The 22,500-nt window shown below is 38.8% G+C and overlaps 1 protein-coding gene and 1 non-coding gene across 6 annotated transcripts in view; one reads left to right on the top strand and one right to left on the bottom strand.

Annotated features, from left to right (window-relative positions):
- LOC135198771 (sushi, von Willebrand factor type A, EGF and pentraxin domain-containing protein 1-like) overlaps positions 1–22,500 on the bottom strand; it is an 810,178-nt gene that overhangs the window by 387,576 nt on the left and 400,102 nt on the right. The gene's annotated exons all lie outside the window — the stretch shown is intronic.
- Trnap-cgg (transfer RNA proline (anticodon CGG)) lies at positions 20,417–20,488 on the top strand. Its single transcript has one exon. It is a non-coding gene; the product is annotated as a tRNA-Pro (tRNA).

The following is a 22,500-nucleotide window of genomic DNA, read 5'->3' as shown; positions in this document are numbered from 1 at the left end:
TTACATACATTCACAATAATTTAAACTATAAATTCATAGATAAGTTTGTATATACAGGCACACATCTTAGTGTGTGACATGTCTACTTAGACTGAGCCGATTTTTTTAGCAGGGGGAGGAAACATCAACTTCGCCCAAGAATTTGCGAGGGCAGTTATCGGACGCTGCTGCTGCTTAACCTCCAACTTGCCATTCACTCTCCGTCTTTTGGAACAACCTTTTATCTTGGGGAAGCAGTGTGAAGGAGTGGGGAGGTTGAAAGTCATAAGGTTGGGCGGAGGCTTTGGATGTGCTTGCCACAGCTGGTGGCGGCATCGGGGGTGCCAGGATCCCCTCATCTTCTTCTTAGTCAACTCCTTCAGCTCCCCCCGCTCATTCATTCACCAGGATCTGAGGGTGACAGTAAGCGAGGGATTTATAAGGGGTGATGTAATATTTCTTATCTTCTAAAGGACATAGAGCTACCTTCCTCTGTCAGGTGTGATACTTCGTTCCTCCCACCATCTGCAAATTGTGAACCATGGTTTAAGTGATCTCATTATTCTCAATTACATCTCGGTATTGGCTATGACTAATAGTCTTTTGGTGACATCTTTGAATTCCCTTTAAAGTATTACACCGACTGTTTTGCGTTTCATATGAATAAACTTTGGGTTTTACACCGATGTACTCTCTGATAAATTTGACACCTGTTTCAACTTTTGATGAGTCTGAGTTCCCCCTTGCACGTATCTTCATCTCTCTGCGAGTTTTGGGAAAGTTGCTCAAATCCAAATACGGTTTAAGTACATCCTTCAATTCGCGTGCGAGGTTGTCAGTCTCAAGGGAGAAAATCAAACTGTCAGTGTCGGTGTACAGGAGCTTAACTCTATCACCATACAGACTTTGAAGGACGTCATAACGGAACTTGTATATCATGTCCTTAGCCAGGTCCAGTATGCTGAACCCGACATAGATCGCGGATTCCGCTGTAACGGTCTCTCTGCAGTGATTCACAACGTATTGTTGATTGTTCAACCTTTCAAAGGACTTGTATGTGTGCGTAGACACATTTCTAAGTAGTAAGGGTTCATCGGTGATGACAACTGTCCTGGTTGAATAGTTCAAAGGGTTTTTAATGGTCACGCCAAAAAGACCGTTCATCAAGATTTTGATGGTGTTCCTCTTGTCAGGGTCTGATTCTTTCGCTCACCTCTCCGCATTCTTTGTGATGTATTCCCTTAAATAAAATCCTTGTATGAACTTGTATACTTTTCTTAAAACGTCGACTTCTAGACCGAGTCTTATTAATGCTTGCAATAGGGGAAGGCAAATTTAGTGGTGTGGCATTGGCAAGTGTGTTCCTAACAATTTGACATTTTTTTTAGGGAGCCTCACATTAAACTTTTCCAATAGGCTTTTAGTGTAAGGAGATAGATCCTGGAGGGTTACGTTCATGTGATGTATAGCTAGAGGGAACTCATCCATCCTGAGAGGGACATCATCCCTAACCTTCTTAGTATGGAGGAGGATGAAATAACCATGTTCTCCCTGCAAATTGATGGATATGATATCGCTGGCGGGTAAAACTCTCTAGTTTGGTGGAGGAGAGCTCCATTATTTCATTCAAAGGCATTTTTTATCTGCTCATCACTGTAGGATAAAGGCTGGTAAAATCGAATTACAGTACATATGATTGTCGGTCACCAACTTTAAATTGTGGGTTTAACTCGGGTTTGTTCGCTATGGCGTGCCTTTGGACTAGACTGCAGAAACCGCCTCTGATGTTGTTAGCGATAAGTTGGTAAGTTTCCCAATCAAAAATTAGGGGGAGGCATGCTCACGAAGTGTGGAGAAAAGCGTCTAGTGAGAGGGAAGTAGACATTAAATAGTAAACTGGGTCCAGTCCAAACTGTGTATAAGATGCCTTCCTCCAAGCTAAGTAAACATCCCCCAATAATCCCACGTCCATGAGAAGGTATAGATGGTGTAATCCAGTAAGTTAAAACAGTTTGCAGCATTCCACCCAGGGTATGCTTTTCCCTGTCAGTGAGGAATATAAACACACTTTAAAGCTTGCTGTGATCATGATTTCTCGCCGCGTGATGTTGATTTGTACACTGTGTAGAAACCTGATGCGTCAACCCTAACCCTCACTTAAGTTGAGCCTGTCTTCAACGTTGCTCGCCACGTATTCAATAGCTTCATCTAGTGATTCATACACTGTGTCCACCAATGTTAGCACAGGTGGCGTATTAACGTAAAAATAACCCGTTTCACAGGTGGTACCACTGCCACCCACCATTCTCTGCCTGGTGATGATGATGCACAGGTATAACATGGCAGAATTTATACCCCTCTCCCGGAGTGTTTGCAAGACGTCCTCGGCGAGCTGCGTTCTGTTAACTCTGACCACCATTGTGACATCAATGTGCGTTCCTACTGCGGTTGAATAAGTGATTGTACTCACAATTTGGTTGGCCTCCTCTCCTTCCCTGTTAAGCAGCGTCTGCTGTTGTTTGGCACCTCCTACTTGACAGTGACCTCCTGTCGGCAATGTTTCTCTTGCATTTTCCCCATTCGGTAGAGCTGTAACAGCGTTCACGGCGGAACCTGGAAAAAATAGGAATAAAAAGTAGAGAATTTACTAAAAATAATCTGATTTTTTTATATGTAAATGTGGCAGTGACAATGTGCATTTTTTTTTACAGCGAGTCACATCTCGACAAACTTCTAAATAAAAAGAATTATTCTCACCATCCTGCAGAGTGGCGCTCCTTGCTGTACCTCCTGTTAAGGATCGTCCTGGGACAGGTCTGTTCACTCCTCTTCTTTCAACGTTGACAGCAGAAGACTCAGCAGTCCTCTGGCTAGTCCAAGCCTTCGGTGCCGTATATATATATACCACAGCAAAGGAATTTCAATGGAGCCGTCATTCGTAGTTTCATCACCGCTGTTGGCGGTGGAATTACCCGTGTCTGCTTGTGGAGACGTTGTGGAGTAGAGCAACCTGTTGGCAAACTGATGTGGGTCTTGCTGCTACTGTTTGACCTTATATGCTGGTGGTAGCAATCGTAAATGTCTTTTCATATCAGGTCTCAGTTATTAACTCACATCAGCGAAACCTGCAGAATTATCAGTGCATGTGAGTGCAGGTGGTTACAATTGTCTATTTATTACCCAGGTATGAGGTTTCGCTAAAGCAGTATATTGTGTCGTGTGTGTGTGTGTGTGTTTGTGTTATGTGTATGACACTGAACACGGAGACGGATTATCGAACTGTGTAGGTCTGCCGTGTTGCGTGTCTCGTGTGAATGCGTACCATCACGATATGACATGAGCACCTGGCATTGAGTCACAGAGAAACGGTGACTGTTGTGGGTGCTTATCAGCTGGTTATCTGAATCTGAATGGAGTTTAGAAATCTTTTCGCATTCATACTATCACATGATATGACATGTTGTGCACCTGGCAGTGAGTATTGGAGAAAAGCAGTGACTGTGGTGGGTGCTTATCAGTTGCTCATCTGAATTTGAATCGAGTTTAGAAATCTTTTTGCAGTCATACTATCACGTGATATGACATGTTGTGCACCTGGCAGCGAGTCATGAAGAAAGTCAGGTTAAGGGAGTTATAATTTATTTTACTTGTATTCATATCTTTTCATATCCTCACTCATGTGGGTTAGGTTAGGTGAAGGGGCTTAGAATTTGTTCCTCATATTTATGTTTTCCATATACACATGTGGGTTGGGTTAGGTTAACCCTTTAACGCCGATTGGACGTATTAAACGTAGACGAAAATTCTGTCGGGTGCCGAACCGATGTATTATACGTCGACGCAAAATAGTTTTTTAAATTCGCAGAAAAATAGTTATAGGCCTACTAGGCGAAAACTTTTGAATCACACGCCTCAAGGGATGCTGGGAGCTCACGGATCAAGCTGTTGTTTTGTTTACAAGCATTACTCAGGTGCGCATGAGCGAAATGCCTCCTTCTCTAACCAACAAGCATCAGCGACGAGTCATCCAGTGGGGGGGTTTTGAGTGCGAAACCGTGCCCGAGCACGTGCGCGTGCACTGGCACATAGAATGTCGGAGCATCGCGCCAGCCAAGGTGAAGGTCAGTTGTCCAAGAGCAACGAGGGGTGGTTGGAGGACCCCACCCCACCTAACATGCACCCTTTCACGGCAGCACCTGGGCTCACCATACCTGTTCCTCTCACTGCTCTGGGGTTCATTCAGCTGTTCCTTACGCAGGAATTGCTGGAATACCTGGTAGCAGAGACGGCAGACTACGCTCTGCTCAATACTGCCGTGACGAACTACGGACGACATTGTCGTATCGCTGGCGGGGCTGCAACTTCGCCGACATGGTGCATTTTTTGGGCTCCACATTTTTTTTGGAATGATGCCTGCTGCCGACGTCAGGCAATATTGGAGGCGGAATTTTTTTTTAAGTACGCCCAATGTGCCCGGCGTTATGCCTCGTGATAGTTTCCTTGTGTTGGACAGGTATTTCAACGCCTTCAACCGAAGGGCCATACCCCGGAATAACCCTAATCGCCTCATTTTAGTCCGCCCAGTGTTGGAGTACATTCGTGAACGGTGCCAAATTCTCGTGGTTCCTGGCAAGTACATACCTTTCTTTGGATGAGGGGATGATACCTTACAAAGGACGCCTGAGCATAAAAGTGTACAACCCCAAGAAGCCGAAGAAATATGGTGTGAAATTGTTCTTTATTACGGAGTCCAACACTGGATACGTTGTGGACTTCTCGGTGTATTCCGGGGTCTTCTCCACACTGTGTGACACTGTGTTCAATCTTGTGGATCGTTTCCGTAACCAGGGATACCACCTGTTTATCCCTGGCCTGGCCCAAGAACTGTATGAAGCAGGTGTGCACGTCAGTGGTACCCTTCGGTTGGTGCGTAGGGTCCCGAATGTCCTCAAGAGGTTCTCTAGCCAGCTGCAACATCTGGCAAGAGGAGAGACAGAGTGGCGGCAGTAGGGAGCTGTCTTCGTTATCTGTTGGAAGGGGGTCCGACTCGTCCCCATGATTACGACGAGTCATGAACCCATCCAAGAAGAGGTCGTCCAGCGGAAGGAGACACGTCGGCCGAGTTATGTATGAGGAGTTTCGTGTCGAGTGGCCTACCGTCATTGGGCACTACAATAGGCACATGGGAGGAGTTGATCTCTTTGATAAACTCATCCAGTATTATCCCTTCACCAGGAGAACCAGGAGGTGGACACAGAAGCTCCTCAAATACATGCTTCAGTTGGCCCTCCAGAATGCCTAAATCATCTACTGTGGGCACTATAATCCAGATCTCCGGAGGTTGTCCCACATCCAGTTTCTCGAGGTAGCCAGGAATGCCCTCATCAACATTAATCCCGATGAGTGGCCTTCCATTACTGCCCCCCTGCCTCGAGCTCCAGATCTGCCCCTAAAGGAAAGAGCAGATGTTAGGAGGGCCAACTTCAGTCGTCCTGCTCCTGCCGCTGCTGCCGCCGCCCCTGCTGCCGCCGCCCCTGCTGCCGCCCCTGCTGCCGCCACCCTTCATGATCCCGCCCGCACTCAGATTCAGACTTCTCGTCGGATAGTGGACCCTGTGTGTTGGCTACAGCCAGGGGATCACACACTGGAGCTCCTACAAGGGCGCAGGCAGAATCGGTGCCGGGTGTGCCATATGAATGGCAGAAGGAGACACACCCGGTTCTTCTGTCGCACCTGCAATATAGCTCTTTGCAGGTTCGGGGAGTGTGACCGCAAGTACCACAGTGCGGTCATATATTGGAGTGCGCCTGCCCAAGGGACAACGGAGGGCGCAGAGGGCTGCCAAAGGGCGGCGACCCATCAGCAGTAAGGGTGCGCGTCTCCCTCCTCCACCTGTACCTCGTCATGACGAGAGGAAAATAATGCAAGACTCTTCAATGGAGGAAGGAGACAACTAGAATAGAACGAAGATTCAGGATTACAAGTGAGTATTCTGCATTAATTATATTTAGTTTTATATTTATTACAAGTTTTTATATATCTGTATTTATTGATGTGATATTTAATTTTATGCAAAAAGAAAAGTTTCACCTGCATTCCTTTTAGTTATGTATTCGTACCAGAATAATAAAAAAAAAATTTAATAAATACATACATATATATATACATATATTAATATTATATATATATATTAAGATATTATATATATATCGATATCTATATATATATATATATATATTGGTTTTTTGGGTAAGCAAAAAATATAAAATTCTAGTAATATTCAATGATTTACCTTTATTTTGAAACAAATTGGAAGTCTCTAGCACAGTATTTCGATTTATGGTGAATTTTTGAGAAAAAAAATTCTCCTTCCCTCCACGCTTGGTATCTGCCGCAAATCTCCGAAATGCTTACGTCAAATTGTCGTAATATTTGCAGAGTTTCATATTAGCCGTTATATAGAGTTTTATATATGAAAATGTGCGCAATTTCATACAGAATAAAAAAAAATAATTTATGGTCGTAGCTTTTATCATTTTTGAAATATTTGCATATAAATCACGATAAATGGAAAAAAATCGACGTTAAGTCAACTTTGACTCGACCGAAATGGTCAAAAAACACAATTGTAAGCTAAAACTCTTACAGTCTAGTCATATTCAACCATTTATCTTAATTTTGAAACAAATTGGAAGTCTCTAGCACAAAATTCCAATTTATTATGAATTTTTGACAAATAAATTTTCCTTCCCTCCGCACGCGGTATCTCCGCCGAAAATCTCCGAAATGCTTACGTCAAATTGTCGTAATATTTGCACCGTTTCATATTAGCCATTATATAGAATTGTATATATAAAAATGTGCGCAATTTCATGTAGAATACAAAAAAAATAAAATAACTCGTGGTCGTAGCTTTTATCATTTTAGAAATATTTGCATATAAATCACGATAAATAGAAAAAAATTGACGTTCGGTCAACTTTGACTCGACCGAAATGGGCGAAAAACGCAATTGTAAGCTAAAACTCTTACAGTCTAGCAATATTCCATCATTTATCTTAATTTTGAAATAAATTTGAAGTCTCTAGCACAGTATTTCGATTTATGGTGAATTTTTTAATAAAATATTTTCCTTCCCCCCACGCGCAGTGTCTTCGCCGCAGATCTCCGAAATGCTTACGTCACATTGTCGTAATATTTGCTCAGTTTCATATTAGCCGTTACATAGAGTTTTATATACGAAAATGTGCGCAATGTCAGTTAAAATACAACAAAAAATAATTGATGGTCGTAGCTTTTATCATTTTAGAAATATTTGCATATAAATCACGATAAATTTTAAAAAAATCGACATTCGGTCAATTTTAACTCGACCGAAATGGTCGACAAATGCAATTGTAAGCTAAAACTCTTGCAGTCTAGTAATATTCAATCATTTATCATCATTTTGAAACAAATTGGAAGTCTCTAGCACAATATTCCGATTTATGGTGCATTTTTGAAAAAAAAACATTTTTTATGTCCGCACATTACGAAATCATGCATCATTTTGTGATAATATTTTCTGTGTTTCTTTGATCGTTTTACAATGTGTTATATACCAAAATAATTGCAATTTAGTGTACAATACAACGAAAAAAATTAGCTTGTTAGCTTTAACCGTTTTGCTCACAGCGCGATTTGTATACAATTATATATGAAATTTTTTTTCGCACTGTCCTATATTCTAATATTTATATATGATAATGCTATTTTTTTTCATTTCTGATGGTTGCATACTAAACGTCAGGCAATGACATAATGAGCCACAAATGAACTCTTTAATCTTGAAAACTAAGCATGCTGTGATTTTTTTAAAAACTTTTTTTTCACTTCGGCGCTCACTCCTGAACCCCGCCGGCATACGGGAGATGATTTCTGAAATACCGCTTCGGCGTTTAAGGGTTAAGAGACTTAGAATTTTTTTCCCTCATATTCATATTTATGTGAAATGGCGGTTTTTTGTCCGAAGGGTATATCTTGAGCCAAAATGGGGTTGGGTATTTCACGTAGGTTAGGTTAGGTTAGGTTAGGTTAGGTTATGGGACTTAGAATTTTTTCCCTCACATTCATATGTGTGTGAAATGGGTTTTTTCATCCATAGAGTATATCTTGAGCTAATAGGTAGGGTTGGGTTGGGTTGGGTTAGACTAGTTAAGGGACTTATAATTATTTCACTCGATGGGTTTGGTTAGGTTAGGTTGGGTTAGGTTAAGGGACTTAGAATTTTTTCACCCATTTTCATATTTATGTGAAATGGTTTTTTTTCATCTGTATAGTATATCTTGAGCCAAAATAGGGTTGGGTATTTTCAAGGGGTCGTGAAATGGTGGTTTTTTCATCTGTATACTATATCTTGAGCCAAAATGGGGTAGGGTATTTTCAAGGGGTTGAGCTAAACCACGGTTCTCCTATCCAGAGAGTTATTCATGAGCCATTTTGGGGTTCTTTTCTGAACTAGAGTGAAATATTTGGTGGTTTTCCAGTGGGGTCATTAATGGTACGTGAGGTTAAGATAAGGTAAGCTTATGGGGTTTATCGCCTGTGAACCGAATTGGGGGTCGGATGTTGAGGTTGAGCCGAAATGGGGACTTTTTCCCTACTCGCAGTCATGTATAATTTTGAATGATCAATCTCCAGTTACTGTATAAACAGCCTTCAACTTAAAACGACAAATCCTACATACTGGAGAGAGGGAGAAAGAATGGGGGGATTATACTTATTTAAAAGAGAGAGAGAGAGAGAGGAGAGAGAGAGAGATAGGAGAGAGAGAGAGATAGAGAGAGATAGAGAGAGAGAGAGAGAGAGAGGAGAGAGAGAGAGAGAGAGAGAGGTTACTAATAAAATAATGTCAAGATTTATTCAAACATCTAAAATGCAATAATGCATCCATGAATGATGTGAAATTCCAGTGGATGCATATGTAAATGGTTTCTTGTCAATTCAATCTTTCAATCGGGGGGCTGGGGGTCAGATTTACCAGGGGAGAGGGAGGGGGGATTTCTTAGCCGCCCCATGTGCCAACCAACTTGGCTCGTTCGTCTTCAGATCCATTCTCATGCAGCCATTTGCTTGATAGGTCAATCCCAACACCGGAAACAGTTTATAAACTTTACATGATGATTAAAGACAGGTTGCTCATCATATTTCATGAGCCGTTGGTCTTAGTAGGGTATGATTCCTGCTTTGGGTGCAGGATGTCCTGGGTTCAATTCATGTTAAGCCAGTGAATTAGGGGAACCCATCACCATTACGAAGACGAAAAACAACCTTCTGGTGTTATATGGTAATCAAGTTCCATCTCATTCCATGGCATCTTGTGATGGTGCTATGAATCATCCCAGATGAAGAAGGTCCGAATTCAAGTCCGGAACGGACCAGTGAATTTGGAATAAAAAATTATATTCATCTTATGACAGTAGGTGTTCCTGGATTAGGAATCTTTAGAAATGAATCTTGAGGTTTGAATCTTGGAAGGCTCATTAGTTCACAAATTCAAATCCAATAGCCCTGAATTAAGTAACAGTCAAAACATCATCACCAGGGAGTAACTGATGTCGAGTGCCATTAAATTCCATAGCCTATTGTTTAATGTTCTTGTAGAAATAGTTTTCCTCACATTAGTCCAGTAAAAATATGACCTGATCCCCCATCACCCCCAAAAAATTGCAATAAATTGTTTTATTGCATTAATTTGTTGTTTCATGTGTAAATAACCATATAACAAAAGTTTACCAAAATTGGGTTACGGAAAATGGGTCAAAATGGCGTTGTGGTTGATGGCCGCCTCTGCCACTAGAAACACCTAATATTCTGGTTAGGAAGGCAGTTAGCTCTTACGTACTTTGATAAGTGGTAATTTCAGTGAACAGGTGACTTTACAAATGTATAAATAACGTTTACCCCATTATTCAAGGCTTATAAGATGTTTATAGATGCAGTCATAGTCAAATTTTTTGGTACACGCACTCATTTAGTTTATTGCTTTCATTCAGCCACTCCACCTTTGAGATATTACTAATATTAATTTCTGTTTTTATATCAGAGCATGAGAAAATGGCTAGTCGAGGAAATTGTCATTTATGTGGCTGTGAGATAGACGATGAGACTATGGTGATTGGTGAAAAGGGAGCTGAAGGAATCAACAAGGCCACCATTGACAGAGACGACAGTATTGTGGTAGTTGCTAGTACCAAAGTGCATAAAAGATCCAGTGAGCTATATTAACAAGAAGCAAATTGAATTGTTCAAGAAAGCCAAGCTATAACCACTCAAAAGGAGTGCACGTGTTTCTGTTCGACCTTTTAACAACAAATCACAAAGGTTATTCTGTGGCAGAGATAATAAAATCACCCTGTAGTGCCGATTTTCATGAATTCAGCTGTGTCAAAACAGATTCATTTGTGGAGACAATCCTCTCACAGTGTGAGGATCGTAATGATGAATGGGCACTCACTGTTCGTGGTAGAATTGAGTATTTTGGAAAGGATCTTCATGCTGCTGATTGTGTGTACCATCGGTCATGTGACATCAATTTTCGCACAAAACGGGCCATTCCTTTGCATTATAAAGATGGTCCACTTGAAAAGAAGCCGCAAAATGTTGGAAGACCAAAGTACTCATCAGAATGTGTTCGTTCTTAGGCAAAATGATGAAGAGCAACTGACAGTGGATGATCTTGCTAAGAAAATGGCAGAATATCTGGTTCAGCCAGATTCTGTGGCCTATGGCAACCAGTACCTAAAATCAAAACTGGTAAAGCATTACGGGGAATCTATATTCATTGCTGAGCAAGAGGGGTTACATGATATTGTAACGTTTCGTGAGAAAACTAGTAGTATTCCGAGACTATTTTAGCTTCCCAAAAAATGATGAAGAGGCTCAGAAAAGAGCCATCATACAGACTGCGGCTAAACTGATTAAGAGCGACATTAAGTCAATGATCACACCTTCACTCGACCAATATCCTGATATTTCGGCCTAGAACTATAATCTGAGATAGAATACATTTCATCAAGCTTGCAATGCTTGCTCCAACATTTATTTGTTGGAAAAGACACTTGCAGAAAGGTGGCAAATATTGGACATGCAAATATTGGACAATCTATTGTACAAGCTGTGCGCCCTAAGGCTTTGATAATACCACTGATGGAAGGACCTACACCTCCAGTGCCAACAACTATGCAGCATTCACAGTGAAACACTGGTAAGGCTACGGTAGTCTTCGATGGTTACAGTGGTGGTCCAAGTACAAAGGACAGTACACACCAGCAACGAAGACAAAATCATGATGGTCATAAGGTGAATATCAGAGGATGTCGTGTGATACATGCTATGGGAGATGCTGACTTGGACATTGTGAGGACAGCAGTATCAAAGTCATCTGAAAAAACTACCATGCTCATAGACGAGGACACAGATTTGTATGTGCTACTGCTTCATTACACATCTCCCAGTGAAGGTAAAAAGCTCTGCTTCAGGTCAGATAAAGGGAGTCCTACTGTAGTGTATGACATAAAGGTCAAAAAGCAAGTTCTTGGTAACGAGATCTGTCAAAGTTTGCTGTTTCTGCATGCATTCACAGGATGCGAAACCACTTCCAGGATATTTAGAACTGAAAGCAGTCTGCTCTGCAAAAGCTGATTAAAGGTGATCCAATCCTGCAAAGATGTGCAAAGGTCTTTATTACACCTGGACAAGACATGGATGTTATTGTGCAAAGGTCTTTATTACACCTGGACAAGACATGGATGTTCACGTAGACTCTTGGTGAGCACTCATGGTGGCTCTGGTTCAATGGCAAACCTGAGGACAACCTATTTGCTGTCAGATATAACCGTCTTCGCAAAAAAGTGAGTGTGGCAAAAAGCTTTGTGATACCTGAACAACTGCCTCCAACATCTTCAACTACAAAGTATCATTCTCTGAGAAGTTATCTACAGGTCATGCAATGGATGGGGCAAGGGTGATGATATGGACGTCACTCAATGGGGGTGGAGCCTACAAACCAACAAACTAGCATCAGCGATGACTGACAATGCACCTACAACAGAAACACTCCTGAAAATGATTTATTGCAGCTGTTCTGGTGTTTGTAACCCACACCGTTGTACTTGTCGAAAGCATGGGCGGCTAGACTGTTCTCATGCAAGTGGTCAATGCCAAAATGGCCATTGTTACAACATGCATCATGATTCAGTATCAGATGATGAAGGGGAAATGTGAAATATGGAGATATGACGCATTAGTCGCCATATTTGTATGATGTCATTTTGACCCATTTCCGGTACCCCAATTTTGGTAACCTTTTGTTGCATTATGTCCACACATAAAAGAATAAATCAACACCATAAAACAATTTCTTGCAATTTTTTTAGGGTTGTTGCCTACTTTGACTAGATTACATAGGAAGCCTACTTTCATAAAACGATTTGCAGTCACAAAACACTCCAAGGAATGTTGCTCTAGGTCTAGGAGAACGATTCATGCTGTGATTCAAGTAGTCTCATGTTGAAAATCAGCACGTGGTCTTCAAACTTGTAATTAATTTGATCCTTATTAACTGGAAAAATAGCTATTTATGATAATGTTGTCCAATACAATTCAATTCCATGTTTCAATATTGAAATTCCAGAGGCAAAGTCTAACCATAACGTGTCATATTCATAAACAGAGATCGTTTTCTTACAAAAACTGATTTGTAGTCCTATAATATTCCACGGTCTAGCGATACGATTTCAACTTTGGGTCAGGAGATACCACTTAAAATACCAAACAAGCCCATAAACACTTAATAGGACTAGTCCTCATGGCAAAGAATGGCTTTCATATGCTGAAAAATGAAGTTCAATCCAGTCACTTTCCATGGCTTGTTGCTCAAGGGAGATGCTATAATTTTTTAAAGTTTTCATCACAAGGGAAGACCACCCAGTTTAGGTCAACTGTTCAGTCATCCAAATTTCCCATTACTTAAAAGTCCAGCGATATGATTCACGGTTTGGGTGGGGGAGGCCCAGGTTCAAATATCAAACAGGCCAATAGCTTTCTCATACTTAAGGTACTCGTTACGTAATACTATGCCTTATTTAATATCGAGTGACGTCCAGTTCCATCGCATTTCATGACCTGTAGGTCTAGGGTTATGATTCTCGCTTCGGGTGCACAAATTCAAATAGGCTCATAACATTTTAACAGAAATAGTCCTCATTACCTAGGAAGACTACTACTTGTCTCATCATAAATGATGTCCAGCTCTATTGGTCTGTGGCTATGATTCCTGCCTGATTGCAGGATATCTTCATTTAAAAAAAAAATCATAACCTATCTATCTAAATAGTTTTCATGATATAGGACTTGTCCCTAGATATTCCTTATTTCATTTATGCAGTTCCATGAGATTCCAATGCTTTTTTTCTATGGGTATCCATAACTTTCTTACAGAAAAGTCCTCATCAAATAGGGGCAATGCTCCTTATTTCATATAACTTCATAAATGATGTTTAGTTTCATCCCATTATATGGCCAGATGGTCCAGGTGCATGATTCTTGCTCTGGGTACTGTACTGTAGGTCACAGGTTCAAATCCTATACAGGTCCAGAACTTCCAGGCAGAAATGACCCTCTTTATAATATAAGACCACACCTTATTACATTATTATAAATTGTTACGTCCATGATATACAATAAGCATGACTCCAGCTTTTGACTGAATAAGGTCCTGGTTTAACATTCCACGGCCAGCCGTTCTTGGGATATGATCCCAACTTTGGGAGCAGAAGGTTAGCGGGCTCAAATTGACCCAACTTTATTCACTCGGATTAATTCTGTAATACGGATTAAGTTTTATGGCAATTTATACAGTATGCCAGAAATTCTGGCTGAATGCATCCTCTACAACAAATGAAAGTAAGCTGTGTTTGAAAATAAAATATATAAAATAAATAAGTGTCCCATGGAAATCCTCGTCCATATACACACGTCGTCAAACCTGAAAAGGTAAAGATTTTTTCTTAACTTTTCTTTTTTGGGTCATAATATATAAACCTATAATTCAGTACATATAGACCCCATATAAACTTCCAGCAGTTAATAACAGTTCCCAACATATTTATCACGGCTCAAAAGAACCGTTACTATGGTTACAAGACATACAGGTAGAGAGAGAGAGAGAGAGAGAGAGAGAGAGAGAGATTTCTCATTATATCCTCGTATTGCTCTCCCAGATAACAAGGAATTAACTACAGTCTTTGATCTTCATATAAATCAAACAGAACACGTGTATAGAGTATTTGTGAATTAATACCGAGCATAAAAAATGTCACATGTAAGTTAATGACGAAACTATCATAAGTACGCACGTGTTAGAGATCTTTGGACTCTTGATGGCTTAATATAATTCCTTTTTCCTGAAGCAAGTCAATTCGACAGAAAGGGATGTATTTGTGGTTGAATATTTGAAAAGAGTCTCATATATATATATATATATATATATATATATATATATATATATATAATATATATATATATATATATATATATATATATATATATATATTATATATACGTGTGTGTAACCGAATCACGAAAATTTGGAAAGTGATGATTATATAAAGGTAATAGCTACGAAGGAAGGTAAAACGAAGCAGTTCTCCTTCGTTTCACTTTCCTTCGTAGCTTTTACCTTTCTTACTTCACCACGTTATTTCTGAATCAGTCAGTGCACATAAAGCTTTATTTACGAAATCCAGAGACGCCGAGATTAAAATGGAACATGAAATCGCAGATTCAAGAATGCTTTTATTGATTCTCGTTGCATTCATGTTGAATTTCACAGCAGCAATTACGTCTACGGAAGGTGGTTTACTTTATGTAGTGGCTCGTGAACTAAAAACCTGTCAAAAAATGCAATGCTTAGTAGAAGCGGCGTCAGTTTGTGTATATCAATCGATAAATTAATTAACGGCGCAAAAAGAGTTAAAATGTAACGTTCGCTTATTAGTGGACATAAGGAAAAATTTTGATTAAGTCATGGGTGGAAGACTTTGATAGACTTACGAAATAGAATAGAGGGTAATCTAGAGAGGGGGGACAGACGAATAAGAGAATAATAATAATGAGAGAGAGAGAGAGAGAGAAGAGAGAGAGAGAGAGAGAGAGGAGAGAGAGAGCCTTGCAAGGCACATCATCACCGTGTTAAAAATACTTTCCGTCCTCGTCGAACTCATTTCGAAGTAATGGATATGAAAAACCCATTAGGCCGAGAGCCAACAGTGACGTTTGAAACCTGTTGTTGCACGGCTTCATCTTCGTGTTCAACTGGGGGAATAATAATAATAATAATAATGAGAGAGAGAGAGAGAGAGAGAGAGAGAGAGAGAGAGAGAGAGAGGTGGTACTAGTAGTCAACCGCTTGAAAGGACGACGATAAAAATGGTACTTGCAAAGGAAATATGTATAGAGAGGCAGCTTAGAGGTTGGAGTGTTTTTTTCTTTTTAGTTCATCACATGTAAAGTTTTTATTTTTTGTTTTATATACTTGTCGAAAGCCTTGCCGTTTCAGATAGTAAAGCTGCTGTAGCGCAATAAAAAAAAAATAATAATAAATAACACAAATAGTCGAGAAAAACACTCCTCTTACGATATGCTATTTCAAAGACGATAAAGAACTACATCTAGAGAAAGATCTACCATGTTAACATGTCAGTTGGGCTAGCACAGTAATTTTTAAACGGGTGGTTCAGTAATTTCCAGGGGAACCGAGAGCACTATGAAAATTAAATAATCTCTTATTTCGTTATTCTTTTAACAAGAGTGAAGAACTAATATTCAGAAGTTTATGGAAAAATGCAAAAGTATCGCCTTAGAACGTTAGTTTCTAATGCAATCGACTACTTTTGTTAGACTAGTTGGGCTGACCCTGTTCTGTAATTATTTACCTCCCTCCCTCCCTATCCTTCGAAACACAACCACCCTCCACCCTCCACTCTCTCTCTCTCTCTCTCTCTCTCTCTCTCTCTCTCTCTCTCTCTCTCTCTTCCCCTTTAAATCTTGGAGGGAATTGTACTCATAGATGCAAAAGGGGTCTTGAGGGAAGGACCATCTTTAGAAGGGGCGTGGTAAAAAGTTTAAGAACCACTGGACCACAGAAATAAAAATCTCCCAGACTACAATCCACCCACCCACCTGAGGTTCTGTTACGTACCAGTCGTTACAGGATATCAAAAAATATATCATGATTAATGTTCGTGAGCCATTCTATAACTCACGAAGCGGAAGAGGGAATGTTCAGAAAATAGAGATGGATTGCTGGGTCTGACGTCAATGACATATGGCATAGATAGCGCAACGTACCGTGTAATTTTGAAGAAAGAACAATAAAGCGAGGTAAGAGTAGCTGCGTATTATTGTTTCACACACACAAACACTTGTGTGTGTGTGTGTGTGTGTCTAAATGCAAAAGACTACAAGGAAAAACAAAACACAAGGTATTACTACTGATCCCTCGGTTTTATTTACAAATTCATGAGAACTGTTAGTCTGTTACACGGTGATAAGAAATTACACACACACACACACACACACACACATATATATAAATATTATATATATATATATATATATATACTATATATATACATCTATATATATATATATATATTATACATATACTATATAGTATATATATATATATATATATATATAATATACATATATATATATATATTAGATATATATATTATTATCAATATTACATATATGTGTATCTATATATATATTATATGTATATATATTGTATAATATATAATATATATATATATATTATATAATAATATATATTAAGATGAAAACACAACACGGACGAACATACAGAAGGTTTAAAATCCAGACTGTTAACATCTCGAAAGGATAAGAGTACAGGAGATTTTCTCATCGTAGAGGATGAGTGTGTCATTTACAGACTTTCATTTTTTGTCCTCCGAAAACAAGCAGTTTATGGCTGCGTTATTTTTTATCAGAAAATCGATAGGCACTTCATTTTCTTGTCATCTGGCCCAAACTGATTATACTCCCCAAAAATCAGTATATTTTACCTCTTTCTTATTAACTAAATGGATCAAATTTACTCATTCTTAGACTGAAATTTTGCTCATCAAAATTTTCTTTGATGCACCTTTATCATTTTTGAGTCGCAACTAACTTTTTAGTGTCTGTCCAATTAATAAAATGAGTATTTTGCTCTATAAAGAACAAAACTCACCGTTATCCTGTACTCTGCCTATACATATTTTTTATGCAATTCTATTTTCTCTCCCCATCCAATAACATTCCAGACTCACCAACATATAATTTGTCACATTCTCACATGGGGCTTTGCTAAACATATCCTTTGCCAGTGTCAGGAAAGTAACTTTATGACTGCTGATCTCACTGAAATGTAATTCTTAAATGGAACACTAACACAGTAGACCTTGAGCAAACTGCATATTATTTTTGTACTTTTCTATCGCTATGATTACAGGCCTTTTTTTTGCCGTTCTTCATTTTTTGTCTAACAATCAATATCAGGCGATCTCAACTTCTTAAAGAAGTGAATACTTTGTGGCCAAAAAAGAATGCACGAGCCCAATGCACGTATGCATAATCAGAATTTGACCCCATTAGGCATTTACCTCCATGTATCTGACATTCACTTGAGTAGGTTGTAATTATTTTTTATCTTCACAGTAATGTTATCAATGATGCCAAGTCAACTGACCTACAAAACAAATAGTGTACACATTTTTTATCCCAGGGCAAATACAAATAATGAGCAGAGGAGTCTCCAGATTCAATAAGCAAATATGGAGAGATGCTGCTTGAAGGGTATTCAGTCCAGGGTCGATGGAGCGAGTACTTCAAGTTTCTTTAATGTGGGAAATAAATGAAGACAGCTAGAGCTGCATAATGCAGGAGCTGGAGAGGTTGCTACTGTAAGCTTGAGAATGCTTATTGAAGCTACTGTTGGGATGCAAAGAGGGCAAGTCAGTAGTAGGCGTAAAGATCAGGTATTGATGGCAGAAGGGAAAAAGGTCACGAACTGATGGTCACAAGGTACTTGCAGATCTACGGTATTGCAAGGCACGAATGAGCAGTGTAAGAAAGAGCCCTGGAGTGTCTATGAAAACCAAGGTGGGAATATAGAATATATGAAGGGATTCTTGAGCCAAATTACCTTTATGAAAGTGAAGTGTGGATGTTATGTGAGGGTGAAAGAAATAAGGCTGAAGCTATGTAACAATTATTTGCTGTGTATAAACAAATGAAAGGTTAAGATGCGAGGAGAACTGGTAGAAATCTATCTATCTACATATATATATATATATATATATATATATATATATATATATATATATATATATGTGTGTGTGTGTGTGTGTGTGTGTGTGTGTGTGTGTGTGTGTGTATTACAGGGAATATGTGAAATCAGGGCTTTCATGATATCCCAAGGGAATATGTGAAATGACCAATTCGCATAGGAACATTTGAACCCAGAGGACTAGTACTAAAAACAGTGATCCATCTACACTGTTTCTCCGTGTTTAGTACTAGCCCTTTGGGAGTCAAATGTATTTCGCCGTGTTTAGTACTAGCCCGTGGGGGATCAACTATCCCAAACTGCGTTTGATCCCCCAGGGGCATTGCACTACATACAGTGGAAAACAATTTTGATTCCCAAGGGACTAGTACCAAACACAGCGAAAGTGTACTAAATGAATCACTGTTTCACCGAATATAGTACTAGCTCTCTGGGATCAAATGTTCCTCAGCGAATTAGTTATTTCACATAATGACCTAGGGATTTCGTGAAATCCCTAGATTTCACATATTCCCTGTAACATTATTATATATTATATATAATATAATCATATATAATATATAATAATATATTACTTAAAACACGTATATTATATATTATATATTAATAATATAATATAATATAAAATAACACAATACATATAATATACATAATAAGTATATGGCATATAATACACACACTAGAAGGAGAGAGATGGGAGAGTAGAGAGAGAGAGAGAGAGAGAGTAGCAAATTCCAGTTGGAACATTTAATCAAATTGTTTAGCTATCGAAAAATAAACGGCAAGTTGTACTATCGCTGTTTCTAAATCTAGCGCTTGGTCACATTGTTTTTTTTCTTTTTTTTCTTTTTTTTCTTTTTTTTTTTTTTTTTTTTTTTTTTTTTTTTCTTTTCCTTTTTCTTTTGTCTTCCTCTAATCTTCTTAAGGGTTGGTTGAATGAAGACGTTGTCGATCGTGTCCGAAATCCATCCTCCTTTTGAGATGTTCATTACCTGCCTCTCTTTTATTAAGGCCGATTCCATCATTTGACTCTTGTACCGACAGTTGCTGCTATAAATTACACGTGACAAATTCCAGTTTATTCTATGGTTATGTTCATTTATATGGTTGAAAATAGCCGAGTTCTGTTGTCCATACCTAACTGACCGTTTGTGTTGTATTAATCTCTGGGGAAGGGATTTACCTGTAAATCCGATGTAAGATTGGTCACAGTCCTGGCATGGGATTTCGTATACCCCAGAGTCCTTTGGAGATGTCTTTTGTTGGACGTTAATCAGGTTTGGCTAAGGTATATATAATATATATATACGTGTATATATATATATATACATATATATATATATATATATATATATACACGTATATATATATATATAACATATAAATAAATATATACACATACATATATATACATATAGTATATGCATATATATACACACACTAGAGAGAGAGAGAGAGAGAGAGAGAGAGAGAGAGAGAGAGAGAGAGAGTAAATTCCAGTGGAACATTTAATCAAATTGTTTAGCTATCGAAAAATAAACGGCAAGTTGTACTATCGCTGTTTCTAAATCTAGCGCTTGGTCTATACGCGGGTGTCCGTCTCAAATTATCAGCTTGCCTCTAATCAAACAGGACTTCACAAGTTTTTACGCAATGCTCATATAATTCATTTAAGCACTCAAAACATCTATCGCTGCTTTAAAATATTCAATTTAATATCGAATGATGTTTACGCGGTGACCCGTATGCGGCGCCGACTTCAATAAAGGTTTCGTGATTTCGAAATACCACTTCAAACACGCCTTATTCACTTGTATACCTTTAAAAATTCTCGTTTAATTATGTTACTAATAGATAATCTTATCTTCAAGATGAAAAAGTTTCCCAAATTCATTACATCTTTTTTCATATAAGAAAAGTGGAAGTAACTTCAATGATGTCAACGGCATCTTTCCCCAGTGAATAATTACACGTTGTTCATTTCCCGACGTCAAAACAAGACACTGTAACTATTACTCGGTTGAGTTACGGTGTTATATTAGTGGCCTGTTGGTCTAGGGGTATGATTCTCGCTTCGGGTGCGAGAGGTCCCGGGTTCAATTCCCGGACAGGCCCATAGATTATGTTTAATTTGGATATTTACAATCAAAATGATTTATAATTACTCTAAACAGATGTGCGGTTGACTGGCAACATGTTAGCCTAAAGGTATGATCACTGCTTTATACTCAACGGACCCCAGTTCACGTCCGAGTACGAGACCCTTTTTGGAATAAGATTACAGTGGGGACAAAAAATAAAAAACTTTTGATGAAAATGAATGTCAACTCGTACCAACTCTTATGATCTAATCGTCCTAACAGGTAGAATGAATCCGAATCCAAGTAAATTCAAATAAGTTAATCCTAAAAACAGGTAGAATGAATCCGGACCCAAGCAAACCAATATTAGCTACAAGCAAACTTATACAAGTTAATTGTACTGAGAGGTAGAATGAAACCGAATCCAACCAAACTCACATGAGCAAATTGTACCAGGAGGTAGAATGAAACTGAATCCAAGCAAACTCATATGAGCTAATCATACCAGGAGGTAGAATGAAGCCGAAACCAGGCAAACTCATATGAGCTAATCATACAAAGAGGTAGAATGAATCAGAATCCAAGCAAAGTAATATGAGCAAATCGAACCAAAAGGTAGAATGAACCTGAATCCAAGCAAACTTAGGAGAGGTAAAATGAATACGTATCTAAGTAAACTCATGTGAGCTAATTGAACCAAGAGGTAGAATGATTCCGAATCCAAGCAAATTGACATTAGCTAATTGTACCAAGAGGTAGAATGAATCCGAATCCAAGCAAACTCATATGAGCTAATTGTACCAAGAGGTAGAATGAAAACGAATCCAAGCAAACTCATATGAGCTAATTGTACCGAGGTAGAATGAATCCAAATCCAAGCAAACTCTTATGAGCTAATCATACAGAAGTAGAATGAATCCAAATCCAAGCAAACTATTATGAGCTAATCATACAGAAGTAGAATGAATCCAAATCCAAGCAAACTCTTATGAGCTAATCATACAGAAGTAGAATTAATCCAAATCCAAGCAAACTCTTATGAGCTAATCATACAGAAGTAGAATTAATCCAAATCCAAGCAAACTCTTATGAGCTAATCATACAGAAGTAGAATTAATCCAAATCCAAGCAAACTATTATGAGCTAATCATACAGAAGTAGAATTAATCCAAATCCAAGCAAACTATTATGAGCTAATCATACAGAAGTAGAATGAATTCAAAGCCAAGCAAACTCAGATGATAAATGATAACAAAGGAGTGAAGGTGAAATAATGCTTTTGGAAGCCCAAATCTAAGCTTTGATGGGTTTGAGGATCGTGGAAGGTCAGTTGTGATAGGCAAATAGAATGCCAAGGTATTTGGTAGAACATAGATGGCGTTGGCAGACAGTAAATTCTTGGTGGAAATGAGAATGGGGACCCGTGTATAAATGTTTTTGACAAGCGGCCCTTTTGTTGGAAGTAGAGGAGCCAAAGAAAATGTTATGTAAATATACTTAGGAAACAGATTTTGGGTAGGAAAGAAGTTTGTTAGATAGTGTTAGTGCAGAGTAGATGGAAGAGGAAATTGATGAATGTGACGGCGAGGAGGTGAGGGCCTGGAAGTATTTCTAATCTTGATGTTGAAGTGAGAGTTAAAGTAGATGGAAGTTCGAGTTAGAGAGGAAGGGTTGATAATGTACTTGTATAGATGATTCAGACACGTGTGTTTGATTAGAAGGAAATTAGAGGAAAAGGAAAGGAGAATATCACAACTGCCCTATATAAAGACACAGAAGTTGAAGTGTTGTGTAGTATGTGTTCATATAAGATAGGAGAGACTGTAAGAATTATAGGGTCATAACATTAAAAAATATCCCATCGGCAGTTTATTACCACTGTAATACTGACAGATGGATTAACTTGGAAAGAACACAGTAGGTTTAGATAAGGGAGAGGGTTTGCGGATCCAGCATTTTATAAGAGCTATGAGACAAATTTAAAAGCAATAGGAAAAAACTTCATCTAACTGACCTTCCACGATCCTCAAACCCATCAAAGCATAG

This window comes from Macrobrachium nipponense, chromosome 22, assembly GCF_015104395.2.
Source record: "Macrobrachium nipponense isolate FS-2020 chromosome 22, ASM1510439v2, whole genome shotgun sequence".
NCBI lineage: Eukaryota > Metazoa > Arthropoda > Malacostraca > Decapoda > Palaemonidae > Macrobrachium > Macrobrachium nipponense.
Note: the sequence above shows the minus strand (reverse complement) of the source record. Positions and strands in the feature narration are given on the sequence as shown.